The sequence below is a fragment of the Typopeltis vanoorti genome, chromosome 10 (assembly GCF_054136105.1).
Source record: "Typopeltis vanoorti isolate ZY-2024b chromosome 10, IOZ_Tvanoo_1.0, whole genome shotgun sequence".
Lineage (NCBI taxonomy): Eukaryota > Metazoa > Arthropoda > Arachnida > Uropygi > Thelyphonidae > Typopeltis > Typopeltis vanoorti.
The window spans coordinates 28,299,038-28,315,819 of NC_143558.1; the positions used below are offsets into that span (position 1 = coordinate 28,299,038).

Consider the following 16,782-nt stretch of genomic DNA (forward strand, 5'->3'; position numbering starts at 1 on the left):
CATGAATTCCATGAGAGATGTTTTTGTTATTCATTTAGAAAACCACTTTTTAATATATGTTGGTCTGCAAATGAATTAATATGCTGTACACATTTAACACTGAGTAAAATTATATTGAATCTCTTTTACAGCTTGTATAATGGCTTTTTGTTTCCTCACTAAATTAATATCACTGGAAAGAAATGAAAATAACAGGAACAGTGTTTTGTGTGTGTTTGTGTTCTCCATAAGCAAATCTGGAATCCTTCAGTGAAATGTTAATCTCATTCCACCATGTTTTCTGGACATTGAATATAACTCTTATTTTAATCTTGGAAAAATTTTGGATGTGCAAATATATATTTCAGAACTCCAGAAAGGTGATTTTTTTTTAACTTATTTCATTGCAGTTTTAAAATGAACAGAATGAAAGTGAGCTATTCAAATGAATTATTAATTTTTCAGCTTTTAAGTTTACTAGATTGCTTGTAAAAGTATCTTATGAGTTATGTTTGTATTATTACTTCCACTTGCAAAATGTCTCTCAAAATTAGTGTACAAAGATAATGGAAATTTTTTGCCTAATACACATTTCTGACCTTGGGTTATTCAGAAATTTATGAATCTATCTGCAATTAAGGAGAGAATGAAAGTATGAGTACTTGCTTACTTTAAAGTTGACTTCAAAATTTACTTACTTTAAAATTTAAATTTTCTTCTTTGTGACAATACTTATTAACCCATTGTTTAAAACTGCAGTTTTTTAGTAATATACGCCTTGTAATTAGATTGTTTATTCAGTAGACAGGATTTTAGAGGTAGGAACTCTGACAGTTCATTAGACAGGAGATCTGAGGTGCTTAGCTCAAGTATTATATTAAGCCCTTTCAAATGAAGTGCCATGTAGTAAGATTACTTCCACAGAGTCTTCTCTCATAATTGAAATTATTTTTGCAGTATATTTCATGGTCCTCAGTAGACACATGCTTTCACGAACCCTGTCTTAATATGATAATATCTGACATGTTTGTGTGTGTGTGGATTTTTGATTTGCCAGTTTCATATATGTAGCTTTTTCACATTTGCAGTTTATTTGGTATACCTCCATCTTTTCCAGAAATTTTTGAATTGACTGTGTGTGTGCAATGTGATTTGAAACAGCACCCATGTATTGAATTGCTGTGTAGATGAAACTCACATAGGACAGGCAGCCTTCAAACTGTTTCTATTGGGCATCTGGTATTGTGGTAACCTTGTTGTAATCACTAAGTAATTTAGTTCAGGTTTTTGCTTTTCCTCATCTTGTAACAAGGTTTGAACATGTAATGTAATGTCTTGATCACATTAATTTTTGCATGGGTCATGATGGGAAATTACATGCAATTATCATTCAACTTATTGTTTTTTTTTATATATTTATAGAAAAAGGATTGCGTTTTTTAATTAGGATATCTAGATAAGGTGATTTTTTTTTTTTTTCAAGTTCAGTGGCTAACTTTATTTTTTGCCCAGCAATTTGAAGTCAATTATATGATGACAATATGCTTATTGAATTTAATAATTTTGTCACCTGACATGGAAAAGAATCTTTTCCAAGTTTTAAGTTTTTTTCCTGAAGTAGTTCCATGTTTGGTCTCTAAAGCAGTGTGCTCTCTGGTTATTTAACTGTTAGCCATTCATAATACTTAATACCATATAAAATATCTTTACAGCTTTTCATGGGTGAGAGTAACATAGAAATATTGAAATACTTCAGCCTGCAAGTAAGCAGGCTGGTCTCACACTGGGGCTCCTCTGCGTCCATTTGCAGATATAATGGAAAAAGGAAGTACAGCCTATAGAGAAGAATCTTTTCCAAGTTCATCTATACTAAGGCAATTGATGTGAAGTCATTAGCCTCTATATACAAATAGTCCAATTGTGAAGTGACTTCATGCACAAACTTGTTTGCTTACACTTGGATAAAGGATGAAAGCAAGAATATAATTTCTTGGCATTTTTAATTTATAACATCAAAATAAGTTCCATATTTTTGAATAATTTTTATGTTGTATTATGGAAACTGTTTGACTAAATTTGCTAAATTATTATTATTATTAAGAAAGCCCTATAGAGAGTAAGTACTCATCGAGGGAGGCCATACTATCTCCACCAGCTATCATACCTGTTGTTGAATTCAGTCATGTTACTTGCACACACCACATTGAATAGCAATCCATTTCCGCTCATGCATCACTCTATAAGAAAAAAATCTAGTCCTCATCCCTTCTTAAAAGCATTCATTCTCAACTTCAAATAATGCCCTCTTATCCTTTCTCCATCTTCCTTAAAATGAAAAATTTCATAAACTGAAATACAATACAATCATTTCAGAAGTTTGTCTCAATCACATCGCCCCTCTTTCTCCTGTTTGCTAGTGTCTGCAGCCTACAAATTCTCAATCTGTCTTCATAATCCTGATATCATTTTTAACTCTCTTTTGCACTCTCTCCACTGTATCAGAATCATTACAGAAACCAGAAGACCAGACGTGCACAAAGTAGCCTAAGTGAGATCATATCAAGGCTTTGTAAAGATGGAAAATGACATCCTTACCTTTACATGTCGAAGTTTGTTTCATCATCATCAAATTCCTAATATATACCCTCAAGGGGTGTACAAGATATGATAGTACTACATGAAAAATTTACATCATTACTAACTTCCTATCTACAATTTTCCTCCAAATCAGTCTGTTACCTGTCAAGACTCCAATATTATCAGGTCTTATATTTCTGTCTCCTAAGGCACTTTTTATTGTATCAATCCACCTATATCTTGGTCTTCCTCTGGATCTTTTTCCTGCCAACCTGGCAGAGACACACTTGTTTTGCTAATCTTTCCTTTTCCATTCAGCTTAAGTGACATACCACCTGAGATTAGCTCTGCTAATGCATTCCTGGATGCTGACAATATCATGTTCTTTCCTAATATCCTCATTTTTAATATGATATTGCCATTGATGCCATCTGTTCATGCCGCTAATCTTTCTCAGGACTTTCATATCTGTGGTCTCTAGTCTTTGGTCAAGTGTTTTACTTCTGACCCAGCTCTCAAATCCATAAGTAAAAATTGGTTTGAACACTGTCTTGTATACAGCTAATTTAGTGTTCTGGCTAATTTCTCTCTTATTCCATATAAATTTATTCAGTTGACTTCCTACCATACCAGCTTTGTTGATTCTGTTGTCTATTTCCATATTTAATTTACCATCTTCACTAAAAACCATGCCTAAGTAGCTGAAATGTTTTACTTGTTCTATAAGTTTTCCATTTGCAATGCAGTTGATATTTTCAATGTTTCTGCCTATTTTCATTGTGTTTGTCTTTTTAATGCTGTCCTTTGTTAAAAAGTTTTTTTTAAATATATTTTTATACTTAATTTTAGTTGTTTCTTAAATCTATCCTTTCTTACTTAAAACCTTATTCAATCAAAATCCTACTGGCTGCGCCATTGTTAAAAAGTTTGTTTCTTATTATTACGTCTATCTATGTTCTATATCTATTTATCTCTTTATACTTGATTTTAATCCTATTTTTATATCTAGGATTGTTTCCTCTTCGGATATGACGAATTTATATTTTGCTGCACCAGCCAGTATCCTATAGTAGAAAAGATCCTTACTCAGGGAGACAATACTAGATTCTTAGCTTTCTTACCCAATATCTTACTTAACTGCCCTATAGATCTAGATTATTGCAGTTGTGACCTAAATCTATATTTATATTCACTCGCTAAATCCTTCCCGCCAAAATCAGGTTCTATTTTTATAAGCGGTAATTTGGAATCGTAATCGGGCATGACTCAGGTTCAGGAAAATATGACATGTTTATTGGAATATCTAAAACACAATACAAAATTCCAGCACTTAATTATGTTCAATACTAAATAAACTCGAACTAAGAGATTAACACATTCGAACTAATTAAAACTTATGAGGCATGCAAAACACTGTAATTACGCATTGGGATACCAATCAAATGATAATAAGTTAAGTAAATTCCTTCTAGCAGTATTACTCGTAAGAACAAACTATCAACCATTCTAATGTTACTGAGACTCTAAATTCTACCTTTCATATCGCATCAAGTTAATTCTATCACATACAAGTTACAAAAATTTCTCCTAAACAATTCTTACTCTCAAAGGAGGTTAATTTTCTAAATAGTGACTGTCCACAGAGTTCCTTATTATAAAGTTCTTAATTTCATAATTTGTAAACAATCTTCTTTCTTCTAATGAACATTCACACAAAATTAGAGCAATAGCACCTTACCGACCTTTTTTCTGTGTCGTTCTGCACCACATGCTTGTCTGGATATTTATCATCTATTTTGGCTGTCTATACGCCAACGTAGGGGTTACGCTATCTTCATTCTTTCTGCCAGAAATGGACTCAAATCTTTGCGTTTCAGGAACAACTCGATGGGGCTTTCCAGCGACGGCTTGATTCTGCTAGGTCTGGAATTTGAATTTTCTTCCTTCAGCTTTGCATAAAATCCAGCTTCATTTCTTTACGAATACTAGCTGCCCAACATCACAGACTTCATCCCCCCCCTACGCGAAACTGCCCGCCAGCTTCTGAACCACCCAACAGGAAACGATACAACAAGTGATCAAGAAAAAGGCCCCTTTGTTCCAGGCTCAACCCCCTTTTATACTCCTATCGAGCGCCCTCTTTTTTAGCCCCTTTTTGCATACGAACCTTACTAATTTTACCCTTTGGCTTATCCTTCGTTTCTACGACGCTGATATACTCGGATTCATGGAATACATGGTTATGTGATTTTCTGAATAAGCTATACCTGCCAGCATTACGCTGTATGCGTGTAGCTTTAGGCCTTCCAGGAATTAATACTTAACAGCCTTATGATGACTCACAATAGATTTTACATAGCTTAAATAAGGCTTAAATTCAATTCACATTATCCATCTTTTTAAAGACATACAAAATGAAATCTTAAATTAATCACAATAGCTTAAATAAAGAATACAATTTTTTACATAAAGTGAGGAAGTTTCACTTTTAATTACAACTGATGTGCAGGTATTTCTCTATGTTTGCCATTTTTATATGTTAGACCCTAAATGAATGATTTCTATCCAAAATTCCTTCATTTAGGATCTAACACCTTCATACCATATCTATTACAACATTTATTCAATTTACTCAGGGAATCTTGCAGGCTTGTAGCAGATTTATTTAGAAGTATAACATCATCAGCATAAAGCAAAGAGCTGAGATTAACACTTCCAATTTTGATATCAGGTTTAATACCACTTTCCTTTATAATGTGATCCATATAAATAATGAATAAGAGAGGGGATAATGTACATCCTTGTCTGACACCAGATTTAACATTAAACCATCTTCCTGTACTTCCTTCAGTTCTAACTGCTGACTTACAACTCAAATAAATACTAAGTATTGCTTGATATAATGCCCCATTAACACCATATAACTGTAGCATTTTGAATGGCTTCTCTCTTGGCACCTTGTCATATGCCTTTTCCAGATCTACAAAACTTAAATACAGATCTTTGTTATATTCCCATGATTTCTCAACTATCTGTCGTAAAGTGAAAATCTGATCCTACCAGCCTCTATTTGGCCTAAGTCCAGCTTGTTCTTCACCAAGCTTCTCTTCCACAATCGTTTCTCAAGTATACTTGCATATATCTTACCAGGAACACTCAGTAATGAAATACCTCTGTAATTCTCACATTGTTTTATTTCCCTTTTTATATATGGGTACTATGAGAGCTCTACTCCAATCATCTGGAATTCGTCCCTCTGTCCAGGCCTTCTGAACTATGCAGTACAGCCACTGTAAGACTTCCATACTTGAGCATTTCTGGTCGAATATCATCTACTCCTGTGGCCTTTCCACATTTCAGGCTTTTGATGACTTTTTCTACTTCAAATATGGATATATTCTTGACTGCATGCCTGCTCAGTGTTTTTTACCACTGTGCTGTCATCACTGCTTATTTCATTTAGCAATTTTTCGAAGTAATTACTCCATACTTCAAGGATATCTTGAAGTATGGAGTAATTGCCCCAAAACAAAATATAACATTTTGTATTTATTGCTCAGAAAGATCTCACCAGTTTTTGTCTTTTTTTGTTTCAGTCACCCCTATTATGTCTATCTGGTACCTATCCAATTCCTCAGCTAGCTCCATTTCTTTGCCATTCAGGCTTCTTATATTGTTAGTACTGATCTTGAACTCTGGTGATGTTGAGTTGGGGTAAGTTTTAGGATTTGTTCCAGTAGCTGACTTTTCGCTGTTTGCCCTGGTTCCCTGGGAAAAAACAACAGGGGGCCTTATTTAACCGGGCGATGTCCCAGCAGGCATGAAATTCTGTCATGTTGTACCATCATTTGAAATTTTGGTTTAAGCCAATAAGAATACAATTTGGTCAGCTAAATCCCAAATTGCCAGCCCATCCTCGTCTGTTCAGTATCCAGGTAGATACCTAACAGGGTGCACCACGAGAAAGTGAGGATTGTGCATTAGGTCAGAAGCCCTGGTCGGTTCTCCGCATTCCTTTGAAGGCTATGTGGAGGTCTTCTCTCAGTTATATAGCTTTGACCCTTAAGCACCCCTGCAATTTTCTTTCAAGTTGTATTTGCAGTCTTTGCATGGTCCTTGAACTTGCGCTTTTTGTCTATTAAAATTCCAAAATCCCTAGCCTAATCAGTCTCTTCTAGCTCAATCACACCAATGCATGACTGTACATTTATTAACATTGAACTGACAGCCATTTTCACATATGCCCATAATGTCAGCCTATTCAAATCATTCTGCAAGTAGTGATCAGCTGCAATCCTGATTACCATACCTATCTTTCCATCATCAGCAAATAGCTGAATGACACGTCAAATTCTTCCAGTGTCATTAATGTAGAAATTGAATAATAATGAACTGATCCTTGTGGTACATCACTGGTTACTTTAAATTTTGCAGATTCACATGCCCCATATACCACTTTATGAATATCTATCAGTCAGCCATCCTTTTATCTATGCCAGTAATTTATAATCCAATTCCATATTCTCTAATTTATGTAACAGTCAGTCTTTCATGATGTATTCTGTCAAAAGCCTTAGCAAAATCCAAAAGAACCATGCCGTATCCATTTCCTTTGTCTAGCTCAATGTTAATATTATTATAGAATGTGAGCAATTTGCTAAAACATGACCTTTCCTTAGTAAACCCAAGGGTGATTCAAACTTTGCACCACCCTTGTGCAATGGGATTATCATATGTTCTTTCCACTCCTGTAAAATCTTCCCTTTTATGAGACTCAAATTATATGGCTTGATCAAAGGAATGGCCATTTCAGCTGAACAATCATTTAACATCTGTGCTGATATCCCATCAGCCCATATTGTCAAATTCTTATTCAGATTGTGCAACAATTCTAATACCTCCTTCTCATACACCTGAGTTTCTTCATACTGTGAAGAGGTAGCAGTGAACTCAATATTGCATTCATCAGGTTGATAGCTTTTAGCAAAATGGGCACTCATGAGTTGAACAATCCCTTCTGCATTGGTCACCCAGATACCATCTGCATTCAGTAGAGTTATTCTTTCATATTCATTCTTTCTTTCACTTGCAGTTTCTTTTCATGATCAGACTTAGCTTTTCGTACAACAGTTGTGACTCTTCCCACCTGCTGCTGCTTATAATTTTTATAGCTGACATCATCCTTATGCATACAATATTCCTTCGACATCATGTTTTTCTTATGAATCCTTGCTTAATTAGATTACACATCCATTTAAGTCTCTATCCTGTTTATTCTTTGAACTCTAGGGATACACTCTGATATTGCAACATTCAAGTATTTTTTAAACATTTCCCATGCATTGTCAATATCCTTCCCATCCATCAACTGATACCATGGTTGCAGAACCCAGCATACTCCTCAGATGGTCACAATTTCCTATTTTGTAGTTCAGCATGTAATCTTTTCTGAATGGAGCAATTCATCAACTTAGCCACTGCTGAAGTAAGTACTACAATGATCACTGTCACCAACCAACCAGAGGCAGAATAGCTACCTTTTTAATAAAATACCCTCTGACACTGTAATCAGATTTGGCACTCTTTACCTTGTTCTTCTGTCACATGCACTTGAGGAAATTGTCTCTCAACAACTCAATACATTCAGTTTCATTCTTCTCATGAGATTTCACAGCTATCCAATCATTGAAGTTCCTGTTATGATTACTCATTTCTCACCGATCATCTTTATTTGGTAATGCATTTTTTCCTCACGAGTAACTGATCCACTAGGTCTCTAACAGCACCCTACTATGTATTTGATCTTGTTAGACTCCACATCAGATAGCTTCAAACTCACTACTACATGAAAATCTGTTAATAGTATTGCAATCATTGGTTTCAACACTAACTGGATTCAAGTCATCTAATATCGTTAACAGCATGCCTCTCCTATCCTGTCTGTCCTTCCTAATATCAATGTACCCTTTATGCTTGGTACCAATTAGTATGTCTGTTTCCAATAGCTAGATCTCGCTAATGAAGTCCCAACTTATTGACCAAGGCAACAAACTCTACACCTTTGTTTGTGATACTCCTAGCATTTGCTTACAGACATAAGTTAACTGGATGCTTTTTTTTACTCTTGTCTATAGTCTGTGTGACACAGTTCAACAACTTGCAGATCTCGCTTCTTATCTAGTACCTTACTTATGCAGACATTTTTGTACATGCTTGATAGGTCTAAACTGGACAAACATATTCTCTTCTCATAATCATTTCCATAATACCCATTCCCATCATTAACAGAATTACATAATATTGAGAAAATGCTAATAAATGAAAATGAGAATATGCTAATACAAAATAGGTCATACTGAGGGGCATCGCATAATTTCATGTCTAAACTTATTCTAAGAAGCTCAGAAATGGAGGAAAGAGTGCTGTAAAAGGAATTAGAGATGCTAAAGGTGAAAAGAAAACAGGAGAAAAAAAGATCCTTGAAGTATGGAGTAATTACTTCGAAAAATTGCCAAATGAAACAAGCAGTGATGACACCACAGTGGTAAAAAAAAAAAACTGAGCGGGCATGCAATCAGGAATACATATCCATACTTGAAGTAAAAAAAAGCAATCAAAAGCCTGAAATGTGGAAAGGCAACAGGAGTAGATGATATTCGACCAGAAATGTGAAGTATGGTGGTATAAGAGTCTTACAGTGGCTGCACTGCATAGTTCAGAAGGCCTGGACAGAGGGACGAATTCCAGATGATTGGAGTAGAGCTCTCATAGTACCCATATGTAAAAAGGGAAATAAAATTGATTGTGAGAATTACATAGGTATTTCTCTACTGAGTGTTCCTGGTAAGATATATGCAAGTATACTTGAGAAACGGTCTAGAAGGATTGTGGAAGAAAAGCTTGGTGAAGAACAAGCTGGATTCAGGCCAAATAGAGGCTGTCAGGATCAGATCTTCACTTTACGACAAATAGTCGAGAAAGCATGGGAATATAACAAAGATCTGTATTTAAGTTTTGTCGATTTGGAAAAGGCATATGACAAGGTGCCAAGAGAGAAGCTATTCAATACGCTACAGTTATATGGTGTCAATGAGGCATTATATCAAGCAATACTTAGTCTTTATTTGAGTTGTAAGTCAGCAGTTAGAATTGAAAGAAGTACAGGAAGGTAGTTTAATGTTAAATCTGGTGTCAGACAAGGATGTACATTATCCCCTCTGTTATTCATTATTTATATGGATCACATTATAAAGGAAAGTGGTATTAAATCTGATATCAAAATTGGAAGTGTTAATCTCAGCTCTTTGCTTTATGCTGATGATGTTATACTTCTAAATAAATCTGCTACAAGTCGGCAAGATTCCCTGACTAAATTGAAAAACTGTTGTGATAGATATGGTATGAAGGTCAGCATTAAAAAGACCAACACAATGAAAATAGGCAGAAACATTGAAAATATCAACTGCATTGCGAATGGAAAACTTATAGAACAAGTGGTAAATTTAATATGAAAATAGACAACAGAATCAACAAAGATTCAAAATGGAGTTGACAGTGATATTTTCACTGGAAAAACCAATACCAGCAGTGGTGAGCTATAAGGGGATTGCGGGGGCTCGTGCGAGCCCTTTGTTATATTTTTCTCAAATTTGTGAGCCCTTGTTCTTGTTTACTTTTTATTTAAAAAAACAACATAATTTTTTGAAATATATTAAGCCACAAACTCGTACGGTAACCTAACAAAAATTATTCTATTCGGCAGTGTATAGATTATTTGAAATTATTTCAACTCCTCTATAACTGGTATGGTAGGAAGTCAATATATGGAATAAGAGAGAGAAATTAGCCAAAACACTAAATTAGCTGTATACGAGACAGTGTTCAATCCAATTTTAACTTTTGGATCTGAGAGCTGGGTTAGAAGTAAAACACTTGACCAACGACTAGAGACTACAGAAAAAGGTGACATATGAGAGTCCTGAGAAAGATTAGGGGCATCATGAATAGATGGCATCAATGGCAATATCATATTAAAAATGAGGATATTAGGAAAGAACATGATATTGTCAGCATCCAGGAACGCATTAGCAGATCTAATCTCAGGTGGTATGGTCATTTAAACAGAATGGGAGAGGAAAGATTAGCAAACCAAGTGTTCTCTGGCAGGTTGGCAGGAAAAAGATCCAGCGGAGACCAAGATATAAGTGGATTGATACATTAAAAAGTGCCTTAGAAGATAGAAATATAAGACCTGATAATATTGGAGTCTTGACAGGTAACAGACTGATTTGGAGAAGAATTGTAGATAGGAAGTTAGTAATGATGTAAATTTTTCATGTAGTACTATCATATCCTGTACATCCCTTGAGGGAATTTGATGATGATGATGACTTATTCTAAGAAGGAAATTTCTTAACATTTCTAGAGTCACCCAGGTGATTAATAGAGTTCTAAAAGAAATACATTGTATGGGGTGGGGGGTAGGAAGTATGGAAAGAGTATTTGAAAGAGTAAATGACTTAATCACGATTACGCTGTTAATTAAGGACCATCAAGGGAAAAAAATTTAATTATAGTAAGAGTGCTAAGAAGCAACTCCTTTGGTAGTAAGCAGGGTATGTTGGGATTAATCATTCCACTTGTGTCTGAAATTGGGAACAGTGCCTTCTGAATGGAAGAATGCAAGAATTTTACAGTTCATAAGAATGATTCATTGCATAAAGTGTAGAATAAGACCCGTTGATTTCATTATTGTACTACAGAATGGTAACAGAAAAATTAATTAAGAATCATATTCTTGATAGATAATATTACTGGTTGGTCAGGGTGTAGCATAGTTTCATTAAGGGAAGATCATAGTAAAATCAGATCACAGTACATTAGTACTATAAGCAGATAAAGGAGATAATATCAGGAAACCACCCTGTTCTGGATTTCAAAGGCTTTTGTACCAGCACTTATGCTCATGTTCACAGATACCACATCACCTCCTGTAATCATGTATTTTTGATAATTAAATTTGAATGTCTATTTGAAAAGTAGCAATAACACAATATTTGTCACAAATAATGAAGAAAGTAATGTAACATTTATTTTTCATTTAATATTTGGCTCTTTTTAGTACAAAATGTGACATAATTAGGAATGACAACAAACTTTACAAATCTGCAAATATTTCAAAATGGAGTGGACAGTGATATTTTCACTGGAAAAACAAATACCATGTGGTGAGCTATAAGGGGATCACAGGGGCTTGCATGAGCCCTTTATTATATTTTTCTCAAATTTGCGAGCCATTGTTCTTGTTTACTTTTTATTTAAAAAAACAACATAATTTTTTGAAATATATTAAGCCACAAACTCGTACGGTAACCTAACAAAAATTATTCTATTCGGCAGTGTATAGATTATTTGGAATTATTGTTTCAACTCCTCTATAACGAAAGTTTGAAAATAAATAAAGATAGTATGCTCTATCTTTACCCTTCTCCCTTCTGGTAGCCAATCGTATGGTAAAACCAGTAGACAATCAAATGTTCGTAAAACTACCATCAGCGGGTTGTTCCACTAGATATTAGTTCTGTGTTCGTCAGTACACTGATGTATAACAATTGTTTGTGTTTAAAATTTAAACATAATAATAAATTTAAATGTATATTCAACAAATTTTATTTTTACCCGTGAAACATGAAAAGACAGTGAAATTCATTAAATTTTTTTTGGGGAAAAAAATAACGAAAAGTGATTCTGCTGATTCTACTGCTGTTGAAAATGAAGTCGCAGAAGAAGTTGAAGATAATACGCACATTGATTCAATGAATATGCAACAAGTTGGAGGAGAAAAAAGAAAATCATTTACCTGATTGCTGGAACGAGAAGCAAGCATTGTATTTCAAAACACAGTATAAGTGGGTTAGAAGTTAAAAATGTAAATATGATGTCGTGTTTGTTCAAAATATAAAAACTTAGGTGTTGAAGGAGAAAAAAGTTGTCACCTATCAAAAGAATCAGTAGAAATGGAAACACTACAGACTCGAGAACCGCATCTTTGCATAAAAAGTTATCCAAACATAATGAATCATTTGCTCATAATAAAATCATGAAAATAATAATGTAGCAAATCTGTATTACTAAATTTAATTGAAAAACTAAATGAAAAGAAATTTTGATAACTTTAAAAATGTTTAATTCTGTTTATAATTTGGTTAAGAGAAACCGAACTATATCTGATTTGCCAGATTTAATCGAGCTGCAAATTAAAAATTATATTGTTCTAGGATTATCATTGCATTCTAGATTCTCAGTAATTAGAATAGTTGAAAATATTTCTAAACAAATAAAATTAGAAATATTCTCCAAAATAATAGAAAAAAATTGCAAAATTTCTATAATAGCAGATGAATCGATAATGTTGTCAATTCGTCTGCTATTATAGAAAATAAGTGTTTTAGTTATTCACATACAAGTTGAGCTCACTGAACCATATATGATTTTTGTAGATCTTGTAGAACTAGAAAATACCACCGCAGAATGTGTATATGCTACTTTAAATTCATATGGATTTTCTGATAACTATTTAAAAAATCATCTCATTGCATTTTGTTCTCATGGAGCTATTGTAATGTTAGGAAACAAATCAGGTGTTTCAATCAGACTTCTATAAAAATTTCCCAACATTGTGATTTGGCATTGCGTAGCTCGTCTTTTACAATTAGCATTAGACAATTCGATAAAAAAACATTAAAGAAATAAATCATTTTGAAATATTTATGGATAAATTATATGCTTTTTATCATCAATCACCAAAAAAATCAACAAGAATTAAATACGATTGCAAAAGACCTTGGTATCGAAATTTTAAAGATCAGCCATGTGTTTGGAGCACGATGGGCAGCTTGCAGTTTACGAACAGCTCTTGCTTTGTGGAGAAATTACCCAGCTTTATGCAAGCATTTTGCATCAAACGATAAACACTTTTTAAACCGACTTCTCAATTTGAATTTTTAAAAGATCTAGCATTAATGATTGACATCCTACAGGAATTATCATATCTGTCAGAAACTCTACAAAGTCGCAATATAAGTATTATAAGAGCTAACTCCTTAATCATGCAAACAATTGGTGCAATTAATGATTTTAAAAATTCTGTAGGTTCTTGTGAACCTAAAATTGATACCATGTTAAAATCAAAAGAATTTGAAGGAATAGCAAGTGAAAGCAAATCAGATTTCACAAACTACCGTGAGAAACATTACTAAACCCTCTTATAATGGCATTAAAGGATAGATTAATGCAGCAAAGAAATTTTAAACTTAAAAATGAAAATTATGATTTGGAAGATGAACTGAAAAACTTGTTATCCTGAAATATGGAATACGAAAGAAGTTACGTGTCCCTGGTTAGAAGGAAAAAAGAGAATAAGATCTTTAAATTTTATTTTGAAATATGAAATTAAAATTAACAATTTGAGATTTAATGGAAATGGCTTTGACTGGAAAGTTACAAAACGAAATTCCCAGTACGGTGAAAAAAGCCAAAGCGATTATGGAAACAATTGCAGTTTACAGCGCTGAAGCCGAACGAGCTTTTAGTGTGATGAATAATATCGTAACGACGAAGAGATCTCCTCTCACTATAACATATTTCGGATTTATGAAAATATGTATAAATGGGAAACCCTTGAACGAATTTAATCTGAATCCCTATGTCAAATATTTTCTAGAAAATCATCGCTCGGCTATAGATCCTCCTAGAAGAACACAAGACGTGAAGGAGGGAGGAAATAAGGTGTGGCAGCTGTTGTCATAAGTATTTCCTAAAAGTAATTGTTTGTAAATATAAATCTGTAAAGGAGAGAGTTTTTTTCTGGGTAAATGTGCACCAGACAATGATTTTTTTTTTTTTTTTCCATGTAAAATCGTCTCGAAAGTGATTTTATTAAATAAAATATTATAGTTACTGTTATTACCATTTTACAAATAAGAATTCACTTTTGGTAATCACATATAAATAAACAGGACTATAAAATAATGCACCTTGATTGGTACCGTTGTTATCACTTGAATTATAAAAACAAAAGAGAAATATAACGTATTTCAATATTATTGTGTTTTAGATAATATTTATGCATTCCTTATAGATTGTTTGTCATAAAAACTTCTATCGTAAGCAAAACAAATTTATTCTGTTTATAAACATCCTGCCGTGGGCATGGATGTTTGTGAGTGTCTGTGGAAATACTAGTAGTGGTGGTAGATGGCGTTGGTGTAGTTTTTTCGATGATGCGAGCCCTTTGTCAAAATTTCCATAGCTCACCACTGAATACCAGTATATCAAAATTTAGTTCAACTGCATGGTTTTACTAACACCCAAAGCTAAAAATTCACTTTTTGCTGTTTAGTATTTCATGGGTCCTCTTCTTGCCTTTATTACAGCTTGGCATTGACAAAATCAATTTCTTGATAGATGCAACTGTCAATTCATGGTTCCATACCCTTATAATGGCTTCTTGTTTATTTTAGTCTCCATTTAGTATCACAAATTCTCAATGGGGTTGAGATCTGGGATGTTTTCTGACCATGGTAGTCACTGAATTGAGTGTTTGTTGAGCCACTTATTAATCTGCAACAAAAAATAAAGCTTTTTAAGTACTAAACTCAATTTGTATGGTAAATAGCAGCATTACTTACACTTTTTGCCCTATGACAAGGGGCAGAGTCATCCTGAAAGATGCAATTCGTCATTATGGTAAAGTGGCCTCTGATAGTAATCAGCAATTCTTCTGAAATTTTCTGGTACACTTGTGCATCCACTGAACTTTTGTGAAATGCAAGTTGCTTGTAAGCAACTAACACCATGATATGACATACAGCCTCAGATCATCTGAGTTGCTGAGAATTTGACTACTGACACCAGACAGTCTGGGTTAAATTTTTCCCCTGATCATCTTCGAACTGTCTTTGTGCCATTAGTGTCCTGCAGATTAAACTTTTTCTCATCAGAAAAAAAATTACTCTTTTCCACTGATCAGGGGATCCATTTGGCATGCTCTTTGCACCAATTTAACTGAGCCAATCTCAGTTTCTTGACAAGGGCCGCTTTTTAGGGTGCTTGGCTGTTTAGTCCCTGTTGAATGAGTCTTCTCCTGACAGTTAACAGCTTGCCACAACTTCTGTTTGTTCTTCCCAGTCCCGTTTTCAGTTCTCCATAAGATACACAGCGATTTTGAGGCAGAGCCACTTTAAAACTCTATCTTGGCATGGTGTTGACAGTGGCTTTCTTCCTTTCAGCAGATCTAGTTCCTTCACTTTTGACAACAACTGTACTTTAGCAGTTGACTACAGGACACCCTTTTAGCTAGTTCACAAGAGGAACTAGCTAAAAGCCTTCTCTATTCAAAGCTTGAATCACACTTTTTTTCTGTAAGGACTGCATAACTATCCATAGCGATCTCAGTACAGAAATGTGAAAACTAGCTCTTGCTGTCTATTTATAGCATAAAAAATTCTGGCACAATAGCAGCAAGTATTACATTATATGGAAACCCGTGAAATGATAGATGATGAAATACAATGAAATATCTAATGATAAACCAATGAAAATGACCATTTAACTACTAAAAGCTATGTTGCAATTTCTATGAATATGTGTACAATTAATACTAAAAGTTAATTACAAGTACTTTGTAATTATTTATATTAAAAGAAAGATTGAAGAATCCATATATTACATTGTTGACATTGTAATAAAAATTAAAAATGATTTTCACTGCCATGTCAATTTATCTTTCTTTTAAGACAGATCACTAAGCTTTTGTGTTGAGTGCAGTAACAAAAAGATCACCTATGAGAAATCAGCTAAAAAAAAAAAGCCATGTATAAATACAATTATATTTTTATTGTTGTAGAGCAGCCTAGCTAATTCTTACATATTGTGAAATAAAAGAAACATTTTGATCTTCTAAACATACATGTTTTGCCAGTGAAGCTCTGCTAATATCAACTTAAGGATGCCAAGAAATCCACGGTACTTATTAGTATACTGTTTGCATTAATAAATACTGTGGATTTCTTGGCATGAAATACCTAATAATATTTCATAATCATAAAACCTTCATGATTATGACAACTTTACTTTCTTCACTTTATAAGTTATTTCCACAGAATAATTTAAAAGAAATTTTTAGTCAAGTTAAATTAGTAATCACTTACCAAGTACCAAACATTG

At 33.8% G+C, this 16,782-nt stretch overlaps 1 protein-coding gene across 2 annotated transcripts in view; it reads right to left on the reverse strand.

Moving 5' to 3' along the window:
• LOC150102273 (signal recognition particle 14 kDa protein-like) overlaps positions 1-16,782 on the reverse strand; it is an 84,495-nt gene that overhangs the window by 13,037 nt on the left and 54,676 nt on the right. The window lies entirely within an intron of this gene.